Below are 27,261 nucleotides of genomic sequence, written 5' to 3'. Positions count from 1 at the left end.
CTAGATGCCAGTTGATTTTTTTAATGTACAAAATAAACAAAAGAGGGGCAAGTATGCAACCTTGGCACACACTTTTTTCTAAAGTAAACCAATCAGATAGCTCCCCATTAGGTCCAAATGTTGTAAGATGGCAATGCACATCAAAAAGAGAATCCACCAATGAGATATCAAGGCCCATAGGTAATGAAAGAAGCCAAAGCTGTGACCGATTAAAAAGGGATTGGATAAGTCCATTAAAGCTAGGCACAGTGGGCATCTTCGAGCAATGGTGTATTTGCCCAATAACAGATTTAGGGACAGATTTAAGAAACATGGTGCTGACCCAATGCAGCGCTACTTTCCTTGCGCATCTTAGCACCCCACAACCGCCACCATGTGTGCACTGTATTTAAAATACGGCGCACCATGGCGCAGGGCAGGGGGCAATAGTGTCAGGATTTTTTATGCTATTGATGTACTGTTCAGGGTTAGCACCAAAATGTTGGCAATAACCCTGAACAGTACATAGGGGCCCATTATAAATAATGGTGAGCCCCTTTTTAATGCATGCTCTGAGAAGGCGTTAAAAATGCTGAAAAATCTTTTAGATTTCTTTGCACCATTTCTTCAGCCCCTCTAATAGGGGGAAACACCCCCCCTTGTATATACTATGCCTGGCGCAAGCATAATGTGGCATACGGGGCACGAAGTGGCTCAATGCATGCACTATTCCAATATGTAAGTCTGGCGTGGTGTGGCGATTTTGGCCTGTTTTGGTCACATTACTGTAAGGAATTACTCTAATGTGGCGCAAGGAGGCACTAGGCCCTATTAAATCTGGGCCTTAGTTTTTGACGTTGCTCCACTGCACCTTACTGCTCTCTAAAACTATACTGAAAGAGACTAAAACTATTATTATCATTAGCTCATTTACAGATTCTGTTAAATTCCACACTATCTGTGATTTTAACTGTTAAATCAATAGGAGAAATTGGTCTATAAAATTGTGGTTCAAATTTGTTGCTCTTCTTAAAAAATTGAAACTACAACGGATGCCGACAAGGACACAGGTAGTTTAGTAATACAAAAGTTATTAAAATAATAATTCAGAGGGAGGGGGCACGCAAATCTTTAACACATATGATTCGGTTCACGGGAACCCCATCTGGGCCCCGGGATTTGCCAGAGGAACTCTGAAGAATAGCTAAAAGAAATCTCATTATGGTTAAAGCTTAATTTTGGACCAGGTACTAGACAAAAAATGGTATGAGCAATATCATCAGTAAGGCTGTATTTAACCTTAAAATGTGTAAGCAAATGGTCATCTGTAATGTGAGTGCTTAACGTACTTACGATACTATAACTGGTCCTAATAAAATTAACCATCTGCAAAAGAACTTTGGATTTCCTAGTTTAAATGTTTCCAAATAATATTTTTTTTTTAAAGATGTTTTTTATTGAGTCAAATACAAGAACATTAACTTAACATTGCCAGGACAGAGATTTACAGTTGTGAATATATATGCATAAAGAATATTGTACTTATAAATGCATATTAAACAAGTAAGTTAATTAGGCATGTACAGCAATATAGTAACAAAGACTCCAAGTTTGAACAAAGAAAGAAGAAAGAGAGAGAGGGAGTAGAGCTATAAGGATAGAAAATGGAATCAAGTGGTAGCCATGTGGAGAGAGAGGTAGTAGACGTTAGTCACAGAGAATGTAAGATGAAATAAGTATATATAAGAAGAAAACCAGGAAATGTATTGAATTTTTTTGAAAAGGAGGAGAAAAATCAATTTCCTTTGCAGTGTGTGAGAGATAGTTACTTAATGGCAACCATGGCGGATGACGTTTGAAGAAAGTTCCTTTTAAATCAAGCTTGTAGCTGTCAAGTCTATGATGATAACATACAGAATTCCACCACTGTCTGACAGTAATGTTCTCGGAAGATTTCCAGTTAGAAGTAATAATAGAGATTGCAATAGAAAGCGAAAGGTCCACCAATTTTCCAAGAGCCCTGAATGAACTCCAGATATTGTGTATGCCACCCAAAAGCAGTAATTCATATGACATTGGTAAGGAGAACCGAGCTATTGCTGAAATGCGAGACCATATGGAGGACAAAAAAGTAGATAGGAATGGACAAGAAGAAAACATGTGAAAGTCAGTACCCTGCTGAGTGTGGCAGCGCCAACTATTGTCATTTGGTGCACGTTTGAGTTTGTAAAGGCGTACAGGAGTGTAGAAAAGTCTATTCTAAAAAAAATATAGGGTTTGTGTGAGGCTTTCAGTACGTGCAGTGGAATATATCTTTTACCATAATCTATCCCATAAAAACATTGGCCAAACAACACCAAGATCTGATTCCCACAATGTCTCAATAGGTGATTTGAGTCTAGGTGAAACAAACGTTCTTAAAAGTTTATAAATTCCAGCTGCCCTAGGATAATTAGAAGTTACGATTGGGTGTGGAGATGATGCAAGAGAAGAATGATTATGATGTATAAGTGTATTGAGGGCCTCTTGGACTAGAGCAGAAAGAATGATATATTAGGATTTCATGCAAATGGGGAGATTATAAATTGCTGAGAGAGTAGTAAAAGGGATGAAATAGTCTTTATGATATAATTGGGAAATTAGAAGAATACCTTTAGTCATCCAAGCCCTCCAACACAAGGTTTTACCTTGTTTCCTAAGCGAACTATTGTTCCAAATAGGACTGTTAAAGAATTGATTAATGGAAGTAAGATGCAAAATAAAAAAAGGTTTAAGTAAGTTGACTGGGAATTTTGGGGGGTTAGACATAAATATAATGTGTTTATGGGAAAAGGGAGAAATAAATGTTTGTTCCAAAGAGAACCATAGCTTTTGAGGGGCATCAGTGAGTGTAGATAAATAGGGATGTATTTGCCTAATGCCAAAAGATTTGTGATAAGTTAAAAAGTCAGGGAAATTAACTCCACCTTGTACTTTAGGAAGTTTAATTTTGGGAGAGAGATTCTGTATTGTTTACCGTTCCATAGGAACTTGGATATAATTTTATCAATTGAACTAAAAAATAGTTTAGGTATCTTAATAGGAAGCATCATAAGGAAGAAGTTAATGATAGGGAGAAGCATTATCTTAATGGTGTCCAAGCGACCCACCACGTGAGATATAACGGAGACCATTTCTGTGTGAGATCTACAAGCTTTGCAGATAAGATTTCTAAATTAGTCTTTAATGTATCCTTGAGAGTAGTGCAGTACCATACCCCAGGCATTTAATCTTAGAAGAATTCCATGATAATCCAGCATCAAGGAATACAGAGCCAGTGCAATGAGCATTAAGTGGTAAGACCACTGTTTTGTCTATATTAAGTTTATAGCCAGATACATCAGAATATAAGTTGAGCTCATGTAGGAATGCAGGAAGAGAAGTGTCAGGGTGAGACATGAACAAAAAAACATCATCAGCATATGCCATAAATTTGATGTGTGCATTATTAATTTGAACCCCCGTAAATTGTTCAGACATTTTTAATTGGTATTGAAAAGGTTTGAGAGCCAAAATAAATAGTAAAGGAGATAATGTCATCCCTGACGAGTACCCCTTTTAAGAGGGAAAAAAGGAGATCGGATACCATTTGTTATAACCGAGGAACATGGTGAGGAATAAAGAATGGGTATAGAATGTTGGAATTTAGTGCCTAGTCAATGCCATTCCAATGCCTTCGACAAGAAACCCCAGTAGACTCTATCAAAGGCCTTTTCTGCATCCAATGGTAAAGCTGCCAGAGAAATCTTAAGTTTAGATGCCTCGTTAATAATATTTTAAAAAGTACGGGAATTATCTGCCACATTTCTATTAGGGATAAAACCAGATTGATGAGAATCAATAAGGTCAGGTATATATGGGAGTAAACGGAGAGCTAAAACTTTGGCATAGAATTTACAATCAGTATTAATTAAAGATAGGGGTCTATAATTTTTAAAGTCAGTCGCATCCCGATCTTTTTTGGGAATAAGACAAATCATGGCCTCCGTAAATGAGCCAGATGCAGAACCTGACATTATAAAGTGATTAAGTAATTGAAAGAGTTTGGGGAAGAGAGACTTAGCAAACTGAATAAAGAATTCTACTGTGAGGCCAGCTGGGCCTGGAGCCTTACCCTTGGGGAGAGATTGTAAAGCTGTATATAGTTTGGTAAGTTGTAGAGGTTGGTCTAAAGATGAGAGGTCAATCTGCAATGGGTCTCTTGGTTTGAGATTAGAGAAATATTGGTTGAGAGATTCAACTGTTGGTATGTGTTCTGGAGTGTACAGGTCCTGATAGTAAGAAGCGAAACACAATGCTATATCTTTATCTCTGTTTAACACCATTGTTATCTATGATAGATTCAATTGTTGTTTTTTATTTTCTTTGTTTCAAATATCGAGCTAGAAGAGAACCAGCTTCATTGTTACAACCATAATATCTGGCATTTATTTTCAGGAGGGTGTTGCATGCTTGTTCATTGGTATATTGGTTAAACTCCATTTTAGCTGAGACTAGTGCTTCAAGATGTGATTTACTAGTTTTGTGAGTATAGTATTCATGTTCTAGGGACTTGATATTTTTAAGGATGGAAGTACATTTTTGGTGAGCAGACTTTTTTTTTGCGTGAGCGTATCTTTTGATGAAACCCGTAGAGGCTGCTTTGAATGCATCCCACACAAAAAGAAATGATAGTTGATCACTATCATTGCTGTGGAAGTATTCTTCTATAAACTTACTGTAGGAAGTGATAAAAGTAGCATTTGAAAGTAGAGAGTTATTAAACCTCCATTAAGATGTTTTAGAACCGTTAAGAAAAAGATCAAGGTCAGTAATCACAGGTGCGTGATCTGCGATCAAAATAGCACCAATTTCAGAGTTGACCATATGTTGCAATAAACTTTTTCTCAGAAAGATATAATCAAGCCTAGAAAGGGAATGGTGGGTAGGAGAATAAAAAGAGTATTCCAAGAGGTCAGGATTGCATATTCTCCAGGAATAAAAGAGAGAATGCTGTAAAATAAAGTTTTTAAAAGCTTTGTGGGAGGCATGTGGAATGAAACGTGACGTGGAATGTCTGTCCAAAAATGGATCGAGAGTTTTGTTGCAGACACCACCTATTAGTAAATTGTTTGAGGAATGTTCAGAGACAATATGTGAAAGATTCTTCCAGAAATTTGGATCCGGATGTGTGGGGCCGTATATATTTAGGATAGTAAGAGAAATATTGTCAATTGTAAATGTAACAAGTACCCAGCGACCTTCTGTATCTTGATGCTGTGAAATTATGGTAGGTTAGAGAAATTTATGACAGAGTATAATTACCCCATTTTGTTTGTGGTGGAAGGGGAGTAGAAAATGTCCCCCACCCATTTTTTTTTAAGCTTAATTGCCTCAGAGTTGTTGAGGTGAGTCTCTTGCAACAAAGCAATGTGGCATTTCAAACGAGCTAGGTGAGATAAGACACGATGACGTTTAATGGGGTGTTTAAGCCCCTTAACATTCCAAGTAACAGTTCTGAGTTGCATAACAAGAAGTATTAATTAACAACTGCTGTAACAAGGAAAAAACTAGGCATATCAATTTTGCAAAAGCAAAGAAATGGGAAAGAAACAAGACAGTAAAGAAAAAGAAAAGGAGGAAGATGACCTCCAGAAGTTGTATATACATGGATGTGGCAATACAGGGACTAAAGTCCACGAAAGCTAAAGAAGACAAGATAGAAAGTTAATACCCCGTTAGGTAGAGGGACAGCGGAGAACCTGAAAAGACAGGCAAGAATGGCTTCAGCACAAGAAAAGTGATATTAGATATTAAAACACATGAAGGCGAGTTTCATGAAGAAAAAAAAACACCACACAAACACAAAATTTACCATTCAGGAGACCAAATAACGTAATAACTACAGTAAAGGAGTGTGACATGAAGAACAATAAAAATCAAAGCTTACCAGTGGAACGTGTAGCAGAACAATTTGGATGGTGAGAAAGGGATACGGTTGGGAAAGGAACATGAGGATTGCACAAAGAACACTATCTAAAAAATAAAATAAGAAAGTAAGAAGATGCAGAGAAGGAAAACCATGGATATAAATACTAAACATGACCATTACTATTAAACTGTCCAGAAAAAAAAAGAAAGGACATTAAAGACAAATTAAATTGTATCTTCAAGTAATTGCAGATGCTCCTAGTTCCATTGCTTCTGTTTTGTGTTGGTTAATAAAAGTTTGTAGTGCTGAAGGTGCCTCAAACAAGTAAGATTTGTCCTTGAATGTAATTTTAAAAAGGCTTGGGTGAAGAAGACCATATCGAATATTCAAGGATTTGAGTTGTGGACGTAAGTCCAAAAACTGTTTGCGATGTGCAGCTGTAGCAGGAGAGAAGTCCTGTGTGAAAAACACTTTATGACCTGACCATAGCAAAGAGCCCATCTTTTTGGCTTCCAAGAGTATTTGCATCAAGTCAGTAAATTGGAGAAAGAGAATAATAATGCCTCTAGGATGTGCACGAGGGCCAGTTGAAGTCTGTTGACCGAAACAATGTGCCCGTTGGATAGAGAGGGAGAGGTAGAAGGCAAGCGAAGAATTGAAGTTATTGCTGTTTGAAGGAATGCAATCATGTTAGAGCCTTCTGAACCTTCTGGAATCCAAAAAAGGTGAAGATTATTTCTCCTATTTCTATTTTCTAAGTTTTCAGTAAGCCTTTTAAGTTGAGCTACGTCCTTGGAGATCTGAGGATTGACAGTGTTACAATCTTCAAGGTTACTGACTCTCTGTTCCAGAGTACAAATTTGTTGTTCGTGTTGGGACCATTGCTCCTCAATACGTTGCAAAGAGGTATTAGTGTCCATCATAAAGGGCTTAGTGCACGCAATTCCTCCATGACATCATCTAGAGTAAGATGTGTATGTGATTTTGAGGGAGAATCAAGGTTTTTTGGGGCGCTTGACGGAGGAGGTGTTAGATGGTTTTTTCGTAATTGCGCCAACAGCATGAGGTGAAGAGGTGCTATCCTTTAAAAAGACTGTAGCACAATCCATTGTTAAAGCTGATGGTAGAGAAGATTTAGTTATATTTGTGCGCACCACTTGAAGAGGATTATTAGACTTGGAGGAAGATGATGACTGGCTGCTCTGAGAATTATGTGGCCTCCCGATAAAAGCCAGCAGCAATTTGGTAATAGGAAGCCAGCAATGTGAGGTGTTGATGAAATTATATTATGATGAGAAGCTGCTGCAAGAAGTTTCCAACAACCAAGCAAAATATAATAAAAAATATATAAATAGAAAATCCTAAATTATTCTCTCATAACAGGCATGACAGAATACCACAAGAGCAAAGCCCTTTACTGCACATAGTCAAACAATTGGTGACTAGTTTTAAAGGAACCTTCTGGAAAGGAAAAATCCCCTTCATCAAAGGAAAGCATTTACCATGTTATGAAGAGCAATTTGAAAGAGCTCATTGACAACAAGAGCTGCCAGTGAATACTGAAAGTTGAAAACCTCAGCTAAATGTGTTTGAAGAGAGAGGTCAAAAGTTCAGCTGGCTGTCAGAAGGTAATAAATATTCCATTGCAGAGGAAATTAGATTTGTAGAATGACATCCAGACAAGCAGTTAAAAGTCAAATAGAAACATCTCTGTGAAAGTTGAGGTTTGTGCAGAGGCTTATGGAGTGAAAAAATGATGCAGATAAATAATTACCTCAGGCCCTCTTCAAAACTCAATGTCTCTGTAAGATAAAGGCATATTTATGCAGCAGCAGAGCTCCAGTGCTAAAAAATGCTGAAGAAGTTAATCATTTTGATGTGAAAACATCTCCTTCTTTCCAGGAAGTGCTGAAGCCTCACTGAGCTCCAAAGAGCAGGCCATCTTGCGTGACCTCCAGCCACGCCCCCCTCCAGATTATATTTTTGATCTCCATTTTTCTCCTTTTTAACAAGGACTTATAATGCACTTGGCAAGCCATAACCCGCTTTTTCGTTTCTCATTTTATTTCACCAAGATCTGTATGCAACCACCTATCAAGCAAGGGACTGCAATTGGCTTTGTGGAGAAGAATGTCAGGGCCTGCATTGACTCTCCATTTTAGATTGCACATTTTAGCCTGACATATTTTTCTGATGTTGACTTTTTTACATATTTCTACATCTATGTGACAATGTACTGAGAAGGCACTGCTGATGTAGCTTATTTTTCATAAGCATTGCTGCCTTGTGGTCTGTACACCTCATCCAAAGCTAGGCATACAGAACACAATGCCCTTGTATCATGACTGTCTGTTGTAGACAGCTCTGAAACTGCAGACAAATCATCACATCAGCTCTGCATCTCTATCGCAGTACAATTTGAACACTTTTCATTATGTAAAATGTCTCAGTGCTGCATTCGGCAAAGGAGCACTTCTGCTGAGTATATCCTGAAAGACAGTGTACTGTGACCGAGATGAAACCCTGCTGACTCTGACCTGCATCCTGCAAAGGAAGATAGCTTGTATTACATCAGACCGGCTTCCTGGCACTTCTTACCCAGTTATGGGGTGTTAGGTTATCCCAGTGGATCTGGCAGAGTGTACTCAGGCTATGCTCTTCATAGTATGGGTAACAAATAGGAGTGTAACTTAACAACGTAGTGATATTATCATAGTTGAATTGTTTCTCTTATTTACCATTCTCATTATGCTGGTTACCATGCTTTGTTTAATCTGCCTAGTAATAGCAGCTCATTCTCTCTATGCAAGAATACCATTGTTTCAATTCATGTTTGAAAAGGCATATCATATCCTTTCTTGTGTTTACATTGGGCATGCAGAGTAACAGGTGGAAAGGTAGATCTGTCTCCATGATTTCCCGGAAAATTCAATTAGTCATGTTCATGGTTGCCAATACCATCCGGTTCCCTGATGAGCTTAGGGGTTCAGATGGGGAGTTATGAGTAGCGAGCAATTGTGTCAACATTTCCTGATGGTATAGAGACATTAAGTCCCTCTATCCTGAAGTTCATGTTGACCTGATACATGGTCCTGTCTAGTTGATAGGGACTGTATAACATTGTGCTGCCAATGTTCTACATCAGGTTCTTATTTATTGGGTCTCTTGAGTAGTTCTTATGTGTGGCCAAGGCCCCTTTTTCGCCTACAAATAGAGACGTTTCAGGTGTTAGGGTTTAATCCTCCTCACTTTAATAGGAAACCCTTATTTTAGTCTGAAGGTTGCTCATGCTTGAACCATTATAAGGATTACCCTACTATAGTATTTCCTCTCTGAATTCCATTAATTAAAATGGTGAATGGAGTTAGCATCCCTGTTGATACAATGACACAAATGAATAGAAGCCTCTGTTGTGTGAATGGTCCTTGCATTATCTGATTAGCAGGTCACAAAGATGCTGAAATTAATTCTTACCAAGGTGACCAGGAAAGTGGAAGGATAAGGGAAATTCGACACAATCTTAAACCAGCTGGTGGGAGGGACAATGGATTAATGCAGTGGATTTACAAACAAAATGTTGAGGGGATGAGAATGAAGCAAGCAAGGGACTGTGATCCTCGTAATTAACATCCAAAGAAAATAGTTCAGGAGATCTGGAGACATAAAAATATAGCCAATATTTGAAGCCTAACCACAATCAAAAAAAGTTGTTGTTTTGGTGGTTTGGTAAAAATCATCCTCATGCACATTGATTAGATCTTAGGGCAATATATAATTGCCTAATTCTTCCTCCCTGTGGTCTGGGTGTCCTAGAGAGGTTATAGCAGATAGTTGGTTTTCAAACATAGAACTATCAAATGTTCTTGCAGACAATTTGGAATCAAAATCACCACAGATAAATAAGGTTTTCAAGAGGAGAAATTATTACAGAGCCGCATGCCATTGATAAAGTCAAACAAATATCTGAAAGTTAGGATTATTGGAATTCACAAAATAAGTATCATAACAATAGACTAAATAGAAATTAAAATTGGTAGTGCTCCTTACAGAAAAGTAATGAAACTTCCCATGCTTTATGTCTATTGGAGCAATCTTAACATTTAATGTACGCTTGAACCAGGATAAGAGACCTCCCGTCACTCAGCCTGAGCTAGAGGGAGTGGATGGGTATGAATAACATGTAAGACCGTTCTAAAGCATGGGACATGTAGCCTACATTTCCTGTAAAATAACTATGCCAAAAAATGTAACCAGGGAAATCCAATTGGGAGGCTTCAACTTTGAGTAAATCCTAACAATGTTATAACTAGTTAAAATATTACATTAATTGAGTTGATTGTGATGGGACAAGTACTTAGCAAAGAGAATTTAGCTGGGAAAAGTAAAAGGGAATATGCAGAACAGAGCCAGACAAGTGCAGCAACTTGATATTGAGGGGCAAGGCGTAGGTGTGAATATAGGACCAGCAGGGGGAACTGTAGGGATAGACATAACAGATGACAAAATTGAGGTGAGCCAGGAAGGTGCAGGGGAAGGGCCTCAAAGAGATTGACAATAAAACAAAGAGGTATCACGCAAGGCAGGTGTATTTGCCATACATGGGGATAGCAGCCCCATTAGAGAGTAATTTGCCAACAACAATGAAGAACAAGCAAGTACATTGATATCTTTAAACTATTACAACCAGGAGAAAAAAATAGAGAATGTTCTAAGGTGGAAGGAAGGGAGTTGGCAAGTATGCCCTCCAATATTGACATGTGTAAAACGGTTTTCGTGATTTGCACTAGCTTGTTTTGTGAGAAATATCCAGAGAGTAGCTTGGATCATTTCAAATGTATGGATGTCAGCAGGATGGCTTATATAAGTTTTGGTGGGTTGCAGGGATGCAGTATGATGAACAAATCAGAGCAGAAGATGGTTGGATCCCAAAAACCTATGGCTTGAGGTGGACCATGAGTTGTGATTGCAAAATATGACATTCACCAGGCAGATACCAGTGGGATACATGGCAAGAGGTTTGCTTCTGCAGCATGTGCCTTTTCGGAGTCTCCACACTGGGATCAGTGGGGCAGCCAGCTGATATTCAGCCAGGGAGGTGCATGCTGGAGTTTCAACAAAGCAAATTGTTTCAGACAACTCTGCAAGTTTACAATTGAGTGCGCAAAATGTGGGGTGGGGAGTACATTGTCTAGAGGGAAGTAACAACCGTTTCACAGAGATTTGGGGGCCCAAAATGGAAAATGGGAAAGTGCTACTATGCCAGTCAAGGGTAGGCATTGGCACCTTGGCTGCATCATTATCCTGATAGAGCAGCTGAGGAGGTAATGAACAGAATCTTTCAGGATTCCTTACTGAGGGCTGCATTCAAGACTGGTTGAGAACTCGAAGTCTACTAAAAGTCTCACAGTGTTCAAACTAAAACAGTGAAAAAGGTATGAGCAAGCAGGATGGCGGGCCCCTTTGGGGTGATGCCCATCACAAATTTAATGGCACCCCCATTAGATGTTGTGCCAAAAAAGTGGCAGGTTAATTCACAATTTATTATGGTCAGAATGTGGGTCAGTAAATTATTTCCTAATGACGAAAGACTGCTCAATTTGTTACATAGGATTAGACAAAGCGATTGACATGAAAAGGACTTTGGAAGAGGGGCAGAACTGAGTAAAACAGACATAAGGTCACCATTTAGACTACTAACTGTATACCTGGGTGATTTGTCCCTAATGGGGGTTTTGTTTGAGAGCCAATATTTCATGGACAAGACTATGCCTATGGAGTAATTGGTAGTGTGTGCAGTTTTTGAAACTTTAAGCACCTTTCTGCAGTGGGTGGTGAAGAAAGTGGTGGGAACTGAGCAGATGCTGCACCACCTTGATGATTTTCTATATTTTGGGCAGGACAGAGATAATGTGCAGTGGTGATGGGGATAATGAAAGGAGTATGCAAGAAACTTGAGTTATCATTAGCTCTAGAGAAGCCAGAGGAACCAATGACATGCTTGATACTTCTGATCATAGAACTGGATTCTGTTCAAATGATATCTAGACTGTTGGTATGCAAACTGGACCTGTTGAGAACACAATTAAAGGAAAGTGGTGGACAGAAAGAAATGTGAGCTGATAAACATGGATCAGATCTTATGCCAACTAAATGTTGCCTGCAAGGTAGTGCACAATGCAGAGTCTTTTGCAGATGTATGGCTTTGGCCATGAGGAGAGTGACAAGACCCCACCACCAGATCAGGATTAGCACAAATGTGAAACAGGACATTTGCCTAACCTTTTTTAGTGAGTACAGTGGAGTGACATTACGAATGAACGCTGACCTTTACAATTGGTCCAGGGAAATAAGGGGTATCTGGAGCATTTAGTTTTGGTTTCTACTGCAAAGGGAGGTGGTGTGCAGAAAGGTAGCCAGAAAATGGGAAGAGAGAAAGTTATAGTGTTGCCTTCCTGAAATTTGTTCTAGTGTTGTTGGCTATGGAGCAGGGGAATGGGGCCTGTCTGCGAAACCAAAGCAGCCCTCAGCAAAATGCTCAAACCAGCCCCACTCCCTTTGTCTCCCAATCCAATTTTTACTGTTTCATCCATTCATTGTTTCTCTCTCTCTCTGTCTCTCTCTCTCTCACTCTCTCTCTGTCTCTCTCTCTCTCTCTCTGTCTCTCTGTCTCTCTCTCTCTCCCTCTTTCTCTCCTTCTCTCCTCCTTCCCTTATGGATTTCTCTTTGACTTTCACCCTCCCTCTCTTTCTCTCGGTGTGCCTGCTTCATTAACCTCAGAGAGATGGGGAAAAGTAAAAGTGACAGAGCACCAGGAGCCTCCCTGGGCTTTTCAAACTGGCCCCCCATGTGCTCCAGTCTACCAGGCAAATGCCAGGTAGAATAAAATGCCTGTCTGCCACTGGGGTGAGCAGGCTAGCTAAAAAGTGGCATTTGCAATTGACAATGAGGCAGTGGTATGAGTGGGAAACAGCCAGTGGCTTATCGGTACTGAGGCTGTTGAGGGAGCTGGTGCTGAGATGTTCATGCCTCAATGTGCTGTTTCAGGATAGGCACTTCTCAGGACTAAACAATGAAATAGATGTATTGCATTCTAAGTGGTCAAGGTTCCGTGGACTGGTCCCAGAAGCAGAGAGGTGTGGAGAAAGAGTGCTGGAAGATCTTTGTAACATAGAGGGGTAGGAGCACTGTCTTTAGCAAAATAATAGAAAGCCTCCTAAAAAAAAAATGGAAAAAAATGGACATGATTTAAATGTGGAGTTCTTGAAAAAAGAAGAAGAGGTAAGAATGGTATGTTGAACAGGAGCAATGATGTAATAAACTTTGTAATGTCACTGATAGAGAAGAATTTGTCATCAGTGATAATACCTGTGAAACTGGCAGGGATATCTTTCTATGGAGACATTTTTGGGGCTATGAACTAAGCAGTGGATAATTTGTAAGAAGGTTAATGGAAGGTTGCTAGAGAGATGGGGCTAAGTGAAGATATTCAAAGGGCGATAACAGTAACAGTGTTCAATGGCATAATGTCACAGACACAAACTATGTGTGTGTTCACCTGTGAGTTGAGGAATTTTTGGTCAGTATTTTCAATCACATTTTTTTTTAGCATTCAGAGTGTTGGACGTGGAGGGGAAGACATGAAGATTGGCGAATTACAGACGAGGGTGAAAGTGGGTAGGATACAGTTAAGAATTAGGAATTCAGAAGAAAAAGACAAATCAGAAATGGAGGGGAAGTTGGGTCAGTTTACTAAGATCAGCATATACAGTGAATTACCCAGTAGCACCTGAAGACATGAAGAAAGAAAGAAGCCAGACAAGCAGGTGTTGTCAGTGTTGAGGAAATGTTTAAAGAAAGTGGGATGTCATGACAAGGATTTTGGAACACATTTATTTAGGATAGGAGTGATGAAGGAAGAACACAGATGGTAATAATGGGGAACGATTGATTGAAAAGGCTGGGAAGGTGGATGTTAGCGAGGATATGTGAGAATGTTAGGATGGCGGAGCATGGGAGATATAAGAATAATTGTTAAGTTATATCTCTCCAATCAGAAAAAGCTAGATGGCAGCGAGAAAGAGAGAGGTGTGGATATGTGGCCATTCCATTGTAAAGTGGTCAGTGCATCATGCAATGAAGCAATGTTTTGGTATGTAGATGGGTTTGGATGAGGACAAAAAAGGTGTCAAATGGCAGGGCTTATGAGGAATGAGATGGAATCAGTTGTTTTCTCAAGCCAGATCTGATTTGAATTCATTTGGGGGTAAACAGTCTTGTACGGTTTAAGGGATTAAAGCTGCTGAAAGTGATGAAGAAGTTCTTGAGGAAGTGCAAAGTGAATGGGAAAAGGCAAAGGTGTTATGTACATATTTTCTACCAGGAATGGTGTGGGGAGGGGCGAGGAACCCTGCATCAATAAATAAGACCTGGACAAAGGTAAATTGTGAGCTGAATGGTATTTTTTTGCAGATTTTTAAAACCGTGAAATCTGTCCATGGGCATCGACTACCAGTTACATTACACAAGGCCAGATTCATTTCTTTAGGCATTGGGCAATTAAGTGATGTGTCCAGAATTACAGGATGTTGCGCCAACACCAGAACTCAAACCTGGTTCCCTAGTTCCAGGTTGGCAGCTCTGGCCGCAATGACATATCCTCTATTAGTGTGGTGAGCCATTTGGGCATTTCTTACATGTGGCCCACGTTAGTGCAACAGGATATGTGTCACATTGGTCTGTATTTAGCTTCATGTTTATAAAAAGAAATGTCATCTGGATCAAACCTCTAAATAGCACCCACACTGATACATATGATCTGTGTTTTTTTCTGAAGTGGGAAGTATTTAACTTATCCCCATATCCCAAATATGCATGTTCAGTGTGTGTTCTAGAGATGAGGGGGTGAGTGCAAAGAGCCAGCACTGAAATTAGCAGTTTTTCAAGAGACCATGGGGCATATTTAAGAAACGTAGTGCTGCACCATTTTTCTTGCACCCCTTAGCGCCCCCTAACACCACCATGTGTGCGTCGTATTTAAAATATGGCACACCATGGTGGTAGTTAGGGGACTAGTTTCAGAATTTTTTAAACTAGTCCAGAGCTTTTCAGGATTAGCGTAAAAAACGTTGGCACTAATCCTGCAAAGCTCATTGAGGCCCATTGTGATCAATAGTGTGCCTCCTTTTAACACCTGCTCTGAGAAGGCGTTAAAAGTGCAGAAAAACATTATGCAAATAAATCTGTTAGATTTCTTTGCTCCATTTTTTTGGTCCCCCTAATGGGGGAACGCCTCATTTGCCTACATTATGCATAGCACAGGCATAATTTAGCGCAAAGGGTTACAAGGTGGCGCAATGCGTGTATTGTGCCACATAGTAAATATGGCGCTGAGATTTTGGCCTCGTTGACCCACATTAGTGTAAAAAAAAACGATGCTAACGTGGTGCGAGGAGGTGCTAGGGGCTCTCAAATATGCCCCCATGGGTGAGAAAAAATTGTCTCTGAGCCAGAACCAGCCCATAGGATATTCTCTCTAGCTGAACCTAGTTTAGACTGTGAGTGAATGACAGCCAATTCTGCCTAAACCTGCTCTTGCTCCTGCATCCTCATGACCAAGAGCCCATTGCTCCTGTCCACTGTGCCCTGCTACACTGGACCACTACTGGACTCTGGAGGCAGAGATCTGAAAGCAGCAGTGTACTATCAGCCGATAACCCTGTAGGCATACCATCACGCCATGTGGCTTGGCACAAGTGGCTCTCACAAAGTCTTAATACCCCGCCAGGATCGTACGCTGTGCGACAGTTCTTCTGCGATTGGGGAAAGCACCACAAAACCATCCACAGGAGCCGTGTATGGCATACAGGTGATTGAGGCAGAGAAATATGATGATCGGGGTTTTAGGTGTATATGTGTGTTTGCGTAGATGTGTGTGTGTGTGTGACCATCTATGCGTGTGAGACATGTTTATGAATGTGCAGGCCTTTTTAAGCAAATCGGTGTATTGCAAGTTTGAGTGAATAATGTATGACTTCTAACTGCTGCATTTGACAGCCTGTAGGGAACTTCCGTCACATATGGGGAAACGTATGGGTGGCCCTGGTAGTAGACCATGTTATCATATTTTGCCCCCCCTTTGCATAACGGTGGCAACCTTTCTTCATACCGGTGTCCCTAGTATATTGTACACATCCCCTAAATACTGGAGAATTCCTTGATATTCGGGTGGGCATTGCTGGAATATTGTGAGCATCCTTGTAATTTTGTGGTCAATGTTAACGGGTTGCATGCTTCTTTGCATTATGTTGTTAATCCCTGATATAGTTATTTGCATCCGTAGCCCAAAGGTGGACCTGGCAGAAAGTAATTTAGCATAATCGGCCTTTCTTACTAATATTGTGGGGAACCCTTTGTTAATGTTTGTCATTGAATTTTGTGGACATCAGCAGAATATTGTGTGTGCCTCGTGATACTGAGTTCAACACACATAATTGTGGTATCACAACAGACATGATTCCAGTTCTGGAAAAGTGTTGATATTATGATACCATTCAGGGCATAATGATGTTCATTCTAGGCATAGTGGATGTTATTGCTTGACATAATGCTGGTCATTGACATGGTGTGGACATATTTTGCATCTTGGTTTGCATTCCAGTCGTAGTGGTGCCCATCCATAGCATAACAATGGCAACTCCAGACATCCGATAGTGATGCTTCGCTTCTGCTGTAAATCCACGGCATATGGTGGGCCCACTGGCATTTGAAGATGGCTTATAATGGACCTTCTTTTACATTTTATGATAATAGTTAAATGGTGTTTAAAGACAATGGGGGTTATTCTAACTTTGGAGGAGTGTTAATCCGTCCCAAAAGTGACGGTAAAGTGACGGATATACCACCAGCCGTATTACGAGTTCCATAGGATATAATGGACTCGTAATACGTCTGGTGGTAAATCCGTCACTTTTCCGTCACTTTTGGGACGGATTAACACCTCCTCCAAAGTTAGAATAACCCCCAATATATCTTATTAAAAAGAGAAGCCAGTCTTCAAAGGCACAACTAAGAAAATGGCAAGTTTGTATATGTAGAACAAATTATTGAGTTTCCATTCTACATTGAATATGTTGGTAGTTAGTATCTAAGTGAAAATTCCTATTGGGTAATGTGCAACTATATCTGTGGATTCATAGGGCATTTGCCATGAAAGCATTTAATCATTTAGGCCCTCATTCTGACCCTGGCGGTTTCAAACCGCCAGGGTGGAGGGCAGAGGAAGCACCGCCAACAGGCTGGCGGTGCTTCCCAGCCATTCTGACCGTGGCGGTAAAGCCGCGGTCAGAAAAGGGGAACCGGTGGTTTCCTGCCGGTTTCCCACCGGTTTTCCCTGGCCCAGGGAATCCTCCATGGCGGCGCTGCTTGCAGCGCCGCCATGGGGATTCCGACCCCCTTCCCGCCAGCCTGTTCCTGGCGGTTTACACCGCCAGGAAGAGGCTGGCGGGAACGGGTGTCGTGGGGCCCCTGGGGGCCCCTGCACTGCCTATGCCACTGGCATGGGCAGTGCAGGGGCTCCCTAACAGGGCCCCACAAAGATTTTCAGTGTCTGCTTTGCACCCGTCGCACCCGTCGCACCCCTGCAAATCCGCCGGCTCCATTCGGAGCCGGCTTCCTCTTTGCAGGGGCTTTCCCGCTGGGCCGGCGGGTGATCTTTTGGGAAAGTTGTAATGACCCCCGCAGTCATTTGACCGCGGTGCGGTCTTCTGGAGGTTTCCGCCCGGCGGGCGGTGCCCGCCGTCTGCCGGGGTCGGAATGACCCCCTTAGTTACTTAAGAGATTATGATAATTTTTGCTCCCTGTGGCATCAACGAAGAATTTGTATTTCCTGAAACAGGAGTTCCAGAGCGTGAGCATTGTTGATCAGTCTAAAATAACAGAAAGCTCTTCTTCCTACCGCCTGATTGTGAGGTCTGTCTTGTGTAGTTTTCACACCCTTGTAGATTCTTCTTGCAAACACACTTCTGAAATTCTACTGCTTAGGGGCAGGATGGAAAATTCAACGAAGTACTGAAAGGTGCTATATACATCATGAAGTGTAAGAGGAAGCCATGTACAATTTAATGCACGAATTGCTTGGGCACCCCTAAAACCCATGAATTCATACATTGTTTTACGAAAATTTCTGTGAAAGGTGAACAGATTTGTTACCATATTATGAAAGATTTTTTAGGATTATGCTATCCTAATACCTGTTTGGAGGACTGGACTTGCTCACTGTAGAATGCACTATTTGTTTCTATTTTTCACAAATGTCTTTGTTGTGAATATTCAGCAAACCTATTCAGGGGGAGGTTGTTCTTGTTGGCTTCACTCAGTTGTTTGCAGCAATTCAAGAAGGGCTGTTTACGACCAACCTCCTGTGAAATTCTCCAGCCGCCTCTGTACATTTGTGCGGTCATTATCATTTGGATGGTGACAGTTCTTGCCTTATGATGTACCCTGCAACTAGAACATGAGGCAGAGGAGGGCTGCATGAAGCAGCTTGTCAGTGTCTGCTGGAACACTCAGGCCAAGGTTTATTATGCATCCGTGCTTTTTTGACCAAAGAGGCGTATACTGATTGCATTACATATCTACCTATCTTGCATATGTTTATGTATATATATATATATATATATATGAAACTTACTGGTGGTCACCAGTAGGTAGTTATAGTTACGTCCATGTTTCCATAGGAAAGCATTTTTTGACTTGCCTATATCTTTGGTAGGGGTGGGTGGCGAGCTCCGCTCTGCTGGAGGAGCTAACAGAGGTTTTGGTACTCCGTGCTCTGCTTGAAGCTCAGAGTTCACCAAAAAAATCAAAGCTCACAGCATGCACACTGTAGTCCAGTTATGGGCCACACAGTGCAAGTGCAGACAGTCTGTACTTGCACTGTGTAGACCATAACTGGGCTGCAGTGCACACTCCTGGCCAGACGTTGGCGCAGCAGCATGGAGCTTCTGCCAGCTCGGGATTCTCCATGACTCCCTCTGCCAGGAGCCTGGGCCGGTCCCAGGAGCAGAAGGCAGAGGGAGGCAAAGCGCCAGGCCGCTGGCAACGAGGACACAGGTGAGTCCTCATTTGTTCTAAAAAATTTCAATGTGCACAAGAGGCCTGAAACTTCAGCTTTGACTAACTTGGCCCTGGCCTGAAAACAGCTGTTTCAGGCCTCTTAAGCACTGGCCTGTCCAGGAGTCTTGTGCATCGGCCTGCCCCATGCATAGGAGGCCTGAAACAGCAGCTTTCACTGCCTATGGCCCTCTCCTGAATACCCCTGATCCTGGAGATCGGGCGCATTAAGGAGAGGAGGCCACTCTCAGAACTTCACCTCCGTAGAATTCCACAGAGTTTTAAATCAACTCCAGGGAATTCTATGAAGTGGAACTCTGTGAACTCACCCCAAGCCTAATCTTTGGCATCATTTGACGAATCGTCACTAAATTTTTCCAAAAAAGTTGCACATGGAAAGTTTCAGAGTGATCTGTCAAGTAGGGGCTGACAAAAAGGGAAGGACAAAAAAGTGTGTTTTCCATTTTAATTCCCATAGGAGTTTTGAACATGACTACACCCAAACCACTGGACGGAATTACATAAACTTTGTCAGAAAGCTCATTTCTTTTCCACAGATTGTGATTTTTGTTATTTGGTGTAAATGTGTTCAGTGATTATCGAGAAATCAAAGGATATCCAAATTTCTAAATATAGGGCCAAAGATGTTTCATAAGTAATTCGCGATTATTGCAGCAAATTTCTGAATACTCACACCAATAAGAATGTCGTGATAGGCTGGCTGCAACTTGAGTAGAGAGTTGTGGCTACCATTTTAGTTGATTGGAACAATCCTGGGGGCTCAATCGAAATGGCAGAAAGTCACATAACATTACATCCAACCTGACCCAATGTTTGTAATATAGGGGTCTTTGAGGGACCTTAGATGGGTCAAATATATCGAAAAAAGTTTTTTTTCCCCCAAGATCAATATTCACAACATTGTTGCAAATGTCAGCACGAACCCCATGTAACGTCATGACGAATTCAAAAATAATGCTGAAAAAAACAAAACATTCACAGACACTAATTCATTCACTCATAGATGCTCTCATTGACAAATGCACCCACTCACACACCAACTCAGAGACTCACGTCCACTCACACACTGACTTAGACACTCATGTACCCACTCACAGACCCACTCAGAGACTCACAAACCCACACACAGGCCCACTCAGATACTCACATACCCATTCCCAGACCCACTCAGACACTCATGCACAGACTCACTCAATCACACACCTACTCACAAACCCACTCAGACACTCACACACCCACTCACAGACCTACTCAGTCATGCATCCACTTGCACATCCACTCAGAGACTCATGCACACACTCATAAGCCCACTCAGAGACCCATGCACCCACTGACAGACCAGCTGAGGTACTCATGCACACACACACAGACCCACTCAGAGATTTATACATGCAGGGTTGGCCAGTTATGGGGATAGTCTGCAGGTCAGGCCCTGCGGCCAACCACCAAAGCACATGGCCAAAGCTGTGTGTAGTGTGGGGTTGGGTGGTCATAGGGGGCTTGGGTTACTCGTGCCCTAAGGTAACTATAATTTGTGGCCTTACCATGCAGTGCTAATTACCCCACATATTACATCACTCATGACAACAATAGTAAAATCATTGATAATATCAATGTAACATTTGCAGTAAAATGATTTAGCAGAAAACTGTGCATGGGGGGATGCAAGTTCTAGTTACCTTAGGGCTCGAGTTATAGTTACTTGAGCTAACCATAACTATAACAGCCGAACTTCTATGGTTTTGTGTGAGTAAATTCAGATCCTAACTATAGGGTCCCTGTAACATTTGTTTTTTTAAAGTAAATTTCTATGTATTTTTAATTCTATTTCTTAACTATAATGTCCTTGTAACCTTTGTTTTTTAGTGAACTAAAAAAACAAAAGTTTAGTGAACTAAAAAGCCAAGGGTTACTGGAATGTTTTAGTTATGTTCAGATTTCACATTCACAAAACAATAGAAATTCGACTGTTATCCTTGGAGTTATTTCAAGTAACTACAACTCATGACCTAAAGTAACTATAACTGGTGCTCTTGCCCTGCACAGTTTTGTCTTCAATTCTATTGCAAATATTACAGTTATATTATCAATGATGTCAAAGAGAATGTCATGAGTGTTGTATTATCTGGGGTAGTTAGCAGTGTATGGCGAGGGCACCAGTTATTGTTACTTTAGGACATGAGCTCTAGTTACTTCAAATAACTTTAACTATAACAGCAAATTTCTATGGTTTTCTGCATGTAAATTCTGGACCTAGCTATAACGTCACTGTGATCTTTGTTTTTTAGTGAATTTCTACGTTTTTTATTCTATTTCCTAACTATAATATCCCTGTAACCTTTGCCTTTTTTCAGTGAAATTGTAGTTTTTTTTTTAAATGTTTGGTAAGATGCCTATTGCAATACATTGTGGGGGACGGGGTTTAGATGCATGGCCTGGCTTGGCATTGTGCTGCCTCCAACCAAGCTTGCTGCTCCTGCTGCCCTTCCTCCTTGCCATCCATTGTCCAAGTTCATCCCCTGCTCCCTTATTACAGCCCTGTATGGCTGTTGTTCTGCCAGTGCCCTTCATGCCGGCCCTGAACAGTGAGCTTGCTACTCCATCTACCTCCTCCCAGCTTGTGTTGTCCAGGTCCATGCACCAGCCCCCTCCCTTCTGCATGGTCCGAGGTGCTGCCAATGCTCCTCCCTCCTGCCCTTCATGGTCCATTATGCTGCAACTGTCTCTCCTGTCTGTGCGGTATGGTCAGCATGCTGCCCTTGCCTCTTTTCCCTCTGTTCTCTGTTGTCCCTGCTCATAGCCCTGTCCGCTCCCTATCGCATTCCATGGTCCATTGTGCTGCACTCCTGTCCCACTTGTCCTGTGTGGAGTATTGTGCTGCTGCAGCCCTTACCCTGTAAGGTCAGTTTAGTGTTCCTGACCTCTGTTATCCAAGCCCATGCCCGTTCCCCATTTCTCCTGTCCTTTGTAATGCAATGTGCCATACTTGCCCACATTTTGAACTTGGTAAGAGGGAGATTTTGAAAAAAATGGGTAATTGATTTTCCAAATTGGCTTACATTGAAAAGGAGCAGATTTTAGTCAGGAGACAGATAAAATAAAGCCCTTTTGGGCTTAAAAACATCGAGTCTCCTGCCTGTATCGGGTCTGTTGGCAGGTATGGTTGTACTGCCACTGCCTCTTCTTTCTGCCCTCAGTGGTCTGTTATATTGACACAGCCTCTTTTGCCTGTTATGGAGAATAAGGTGTAAAGAAATCAGAATGGAAGGGAAGAAATTAGGCTGTAGCAGATAAAAGATAAATACACTGGTATGCAGGCAAAATCCAGGAAAGCAGCATTGAAGTAAGGGGAAAGGAAGTAGGAAGTGAGGGGGCGAGAAGCAGGCACATGGCAATAAGAGGTAAAAGTTTGGAGGGAGAAAGTACCTGCAGGAGAGCTAGAGACGAGAATCGCCTCTTATGGTGAGATGACACACAAAATGAGTGGTGGGGTTGCTAGACTGCGCAAGTCCTAGGATTTGAAGTTACAGATCGGAAGGTTCTGGCAGTAACAGCTTCAAAAGGACTACAGTACATCATGACAACAACTTGCAACAGGATAAGGTTGGAACATAAAAGGTTAATGAAATAACAACGTAGATGAAGGTGGCACTCACAAGGAAGGAGGGCTGCACAGTGAGAACAAGGGGGCTTTAGCATCTTATTAAGGGTAGTAAGCTATATACATACATACCATACAACGAAGAGGAAAGTAGGTAGAAGGTGATGGTGAGAAATGAATGAAGTGGGGATTTGAGAGTCATTAAATTGGGTTGGCAGATGGAGATGATTGGGACAAAATGAGACCGGGAAGCGAAGAGAGTGATTCAAGACAGATGGAAATAGGGAGAGGGGCAAGAAAATGGGACGTGCACAGAAGCACTTATGGGGTGGATGGCAATAAAACCCAGAGGTAGAAAGTGATGAGGGGGTTGAACATGCGGAGCAAGCAAAGGGGGAAGGTAGAACATTAGGCGTGAGACTGAGAGGGCACTAAATAGACCGGGTAAGTTGGGGGGAGGCATCAATGATGGGCAATAGAATCTGATTAATCGATGGGGAATTGAGAAGGGAGTGAGAAGTGGGTATAACAAAAAGAAGGAGGCAGGGTGGGCAAGCGAAACAGGGGGATTGGGACAGGTAGATAATGAATTGGGGAGAGGTCAGTTAAAGGAGATGGCTGGAGCACAAAACAATTGGGGCAAAGAGCCAGGGAGTGTGAGGAGAAGGAAAAAAGAAAATATCCATTTGTATATGAATAAAAATGATATACATTAAATTCGGAGAGGGAGGCAAAGGGAGCTAAGTGGGTGAGAGAAATGCATGAATGGGAAGAGCAACAGAGACAGGTGAGAGATGTATGGAGACAAAGGAAATGAGAGTAGAGTGCCAACTGGGAAAGTAGAAGCAGGTTTGGAGAGAAAATGCAACAGAGAGGAGAGGGCATTGTTAGAACATTAAAGGTAGGAAGGTGAGACCAAAAGCAAAAGGCAGAAAAGAAGAGAAGAAGGAGGAAATGGCAATGAAGAGAAACTGAGGGGGTGACAGCAAGAAAAGCGGTGTGTGGGATGGGTGGAGAAACACAAAGGTGGTGGAAAGAGGCATACAAATGGGCTGAAACTTAGAGTGGGAGAAGCTAGGAATACAGGTAGGAATGGTGATAGGTGGAAAAAAGAGCAAGATGGGACAATGAGGAGTGATAGAATGTGTTGGGCACAAAGAATTCATGATAGTAAAAAGGGGCTGAGTATAATCTGTGGAAAAAAAACACATTGTGGTAGAAGTGAGGTGGGATGACGGAGTGGAAAGGGAGGAGAGGTAGTTGCTCATAAACTGGTCAAACCAACTAAAAGACATGGCCATGCCACAACCTTCCAAAATCCACTAGCTTCAAACTCATAACCTGTTCCAGCCTAACCTTCAAAACAAAGAGATGGCCTAAATGCCAGATTTCTACTAAAACTATTTGCTCTCAAGTCCCTACTCTCAAAACAGTATCTTAAAAATGGCCACCCCACAGACTACAGAAAATGGCTTAAGGCAGATGTACTCAAACCACAAGTTGCAACACTTAAAGTATTTCATCATGATTTAAGCCCTCCTCACCTCTCTACAATTCCAGGATGGTTTTCCTAAAGATCTGTTCACCCTATAAAACTGTCACGGTGTAGGTACTCCTCAGACTCGGTGTGATGCAAACAAGGTCCACCTCCTGACACCACCAAGTCACCGATAAAAAACCACAGTGCATTGGAGTAATCAGGCGAGGGAAGGAAGGGGAAGGATCAGCAGGGACGGGATAACTGTAAAGAAAAATACACAGTGTTAATTATCACATTGTCTGTCTATTCTCATAAGGTCTCACTAAAACCAAAACGACCTGGCCTGCCCATAACTCATAAGGGCAGAACTAGTCCAAAGCCTGACTATGTTCCATCAGTATCACCAATGGATGCCCCAAGCCAACTACGGCCACTAATAATCACTTAAGGGTCTCACCGCCCCTCCTCCTAAACAATACTACAGTACGTATAAAGAAACAAACATGAGGAGAAAGAATAAGGTGAAGAAAATCTATTTTGCACTTCTTCCTATGATTCAGCTAACACACTGAGCCTTTTGTTAATGTCACGTAGATTTGAAGAAGTAACTCGTTCATATCTCATTGAATATTGACAAGAATCATTTGTCCCGGCTGTTTGGAATCCTGCAAACAGTAAATCTCATTCTGAATTGCTGCCAAAAAAAAGCCAAAAGATTATGTCTCATAAGATCGCCGTTCCTTTATTCTGGTATATCAAAAGGTAAAGTGCTCCAGTATATGACAGTCACTCACAACCTGGCCATAAGGAATGCAGAAATAAAGAAAGGCGATAGCCTCCGGCAAGTAGCACAGCTTGCCGCTTACCACCTCCTTAGTACTTGGATCTTGAACGGAGGAGCAGCTAGGAACTCCTTCTGCCGGTAAAATGTCAGTTTCCAGGAGGGGGCCCTGATGAATCTCATTCCTCTTTTCCGGCCGCCGATGATTTCCCCCTTGGGAACGCCGTCCGCTCCGACCTCGTTGAGGCTCCGACCTGTCTCATTAGCACAGAATAACGCACACTCTTTCCGGGGTGTGCTGACTCTTACGCAATCTCTACCGCGCTGGGCTTCATGGGAGGTGTAGTCCCTAATGACTACAATCTCCCGATCGGCCCTGTAGTCGCCGGCTAGCACCTGACAAAAACAGTATGTGTTACATGCACATTCACTCACAGATCCATACAACTACTCACACATACTAATTCACACAGCCATACACCCACTCACACACCCACTTAAACACTCATACAACCACTCACACAGCCACTCACGGACCCACAGACTAACCCACACACCCACTCACACACCTTACAACCACTTCCACACCCATTCACACAGCCACAAAACCACTCACATACCCATAGAAGCACTCATACACCCATACAACCACTCATACACCCAAAGGCTGATACAACCACTTACCTACCTAATCACATACCCGCACAAAACCTTGCAGACTCACTCACAGATCTATACAACCATTCACACACCCATTCACTGACCCGTACAACCACTGACACCCAATCACATTCAACCACTTACACACCCACCCATGGACCCATACAAACACTCACAAAACCATATAACCACTCACACATTCATTCAACCACTCACACACCCACACAGCTACTCACACACTCATCCACTCACACCCCCAAAGAACCACTCACATACTCACCCACACACCCACACAACCACTCACATGCTCACTCAAACAGCCACGTAACAATAACAGACCCACTCACACACCCATATAACCTCTCATACACCTACCCAAACACCCACACAACCACTCACACACCCACTCACAGACCCACAGAACCAATTACACACCCACTTACAGACCAACACAACCACTCACACACCCACTCACAGACCCTCACAGCCAGTCACACACCCACTCACATACCCATGCATCCACAGACACACCCATTTACAGACCCATGCAACCAATCCACACCCACTCATACACCCACTCACACACCCACACAACTAATCATACACCCACTCACAGACCCAAACACCCACTCACACACTCACTCATACACCCATACAACCACTTACACACCCATACAACTACTCACTCACAGACCCACAAAACCACTGAGGCACCCACTCACAGACCCACACACCCACTCACACATTCACTCATACAACCTCTTGCACACCTACTCACAGACACAACCATTCACACCCATTCTGACATACATACATCCACTCATACACCCAGATGACCACTCACACAACCACTTGAAGACTGAAACTCAAACACCTACTCACAGATCCATCAGAATATTTTTCTTCAAACAATTAAACTTATGTGATGAAATTTTTTTAAATAGTTTTTGCTACCTAAAATAATACTAGATTAAAATATCTGAAAAATTCAAGGTTAAAGTTATGTTATAGTTTAGTGAATCTCAAATGACATCACTCATTACATCATCTAGCAAAGTAAAGTTCAATATACTTTACGAAATACCATTCACATTTTGTTAAAGTAAGAAGCCGCCACAGGTGAGACCTGTACAGCAGACAGATCACTGTACGCTTATCAACTACTCAACTCACTTATATCATAGGAGAACGTTCTCAAGGGATAATACTGTCTTTCCTAAACCACTACTCTAAACACTACTGACCAACATAAAACATCTATCTGTATAGACTTGTCTGTTGGAAACCACAATAACACTATTCATGACTCTTGAAAAAGGTCTTAGTGTAATTATCAGATTTACAAAAAACAGTACAACATATAACCATTAGAGAGTTAGTGGACAGGCCTCTGTGTGACAAACCAATAGTAAAATAATTTTTCATCATGAAGAATGTTGGAAAGGGAATGAAATGTAAAGAAATTATGCTACATCAGACATCAGTAGAAAGAACAGTGTAGGCCCATAATCTGTGCTGATACTAGATAGGTGAAAAGTTCACTTGAAAATTGAGTACATGACCAGCAAGGTCTGAGTTAAAGGAAAACCTGTGTTTGTAACATTAAAGGAATTTATGAACTTAGCACACATGCACTTTTTCTGTTGTCCCAGTAAATTAAAAACATGATTGAAGAATAG

Source organism: Pleurodeles waltl, chromosome 11 (assembly GCF_031143425.1).
Source record: "Pleurodeles waltl isolate 20211129_DDA chromosome 11, aPleWal1.hap1.20221129, whole genome shotgun sequence".
NCBI lineage: Eukaryota > Metazoa > Chordata > Amphibia > Caudata > Salamandridae > Pleurodeles > Pleurodeles waltl.
This window is presented reverse-complemented; position numbering follows the sequence as displayed.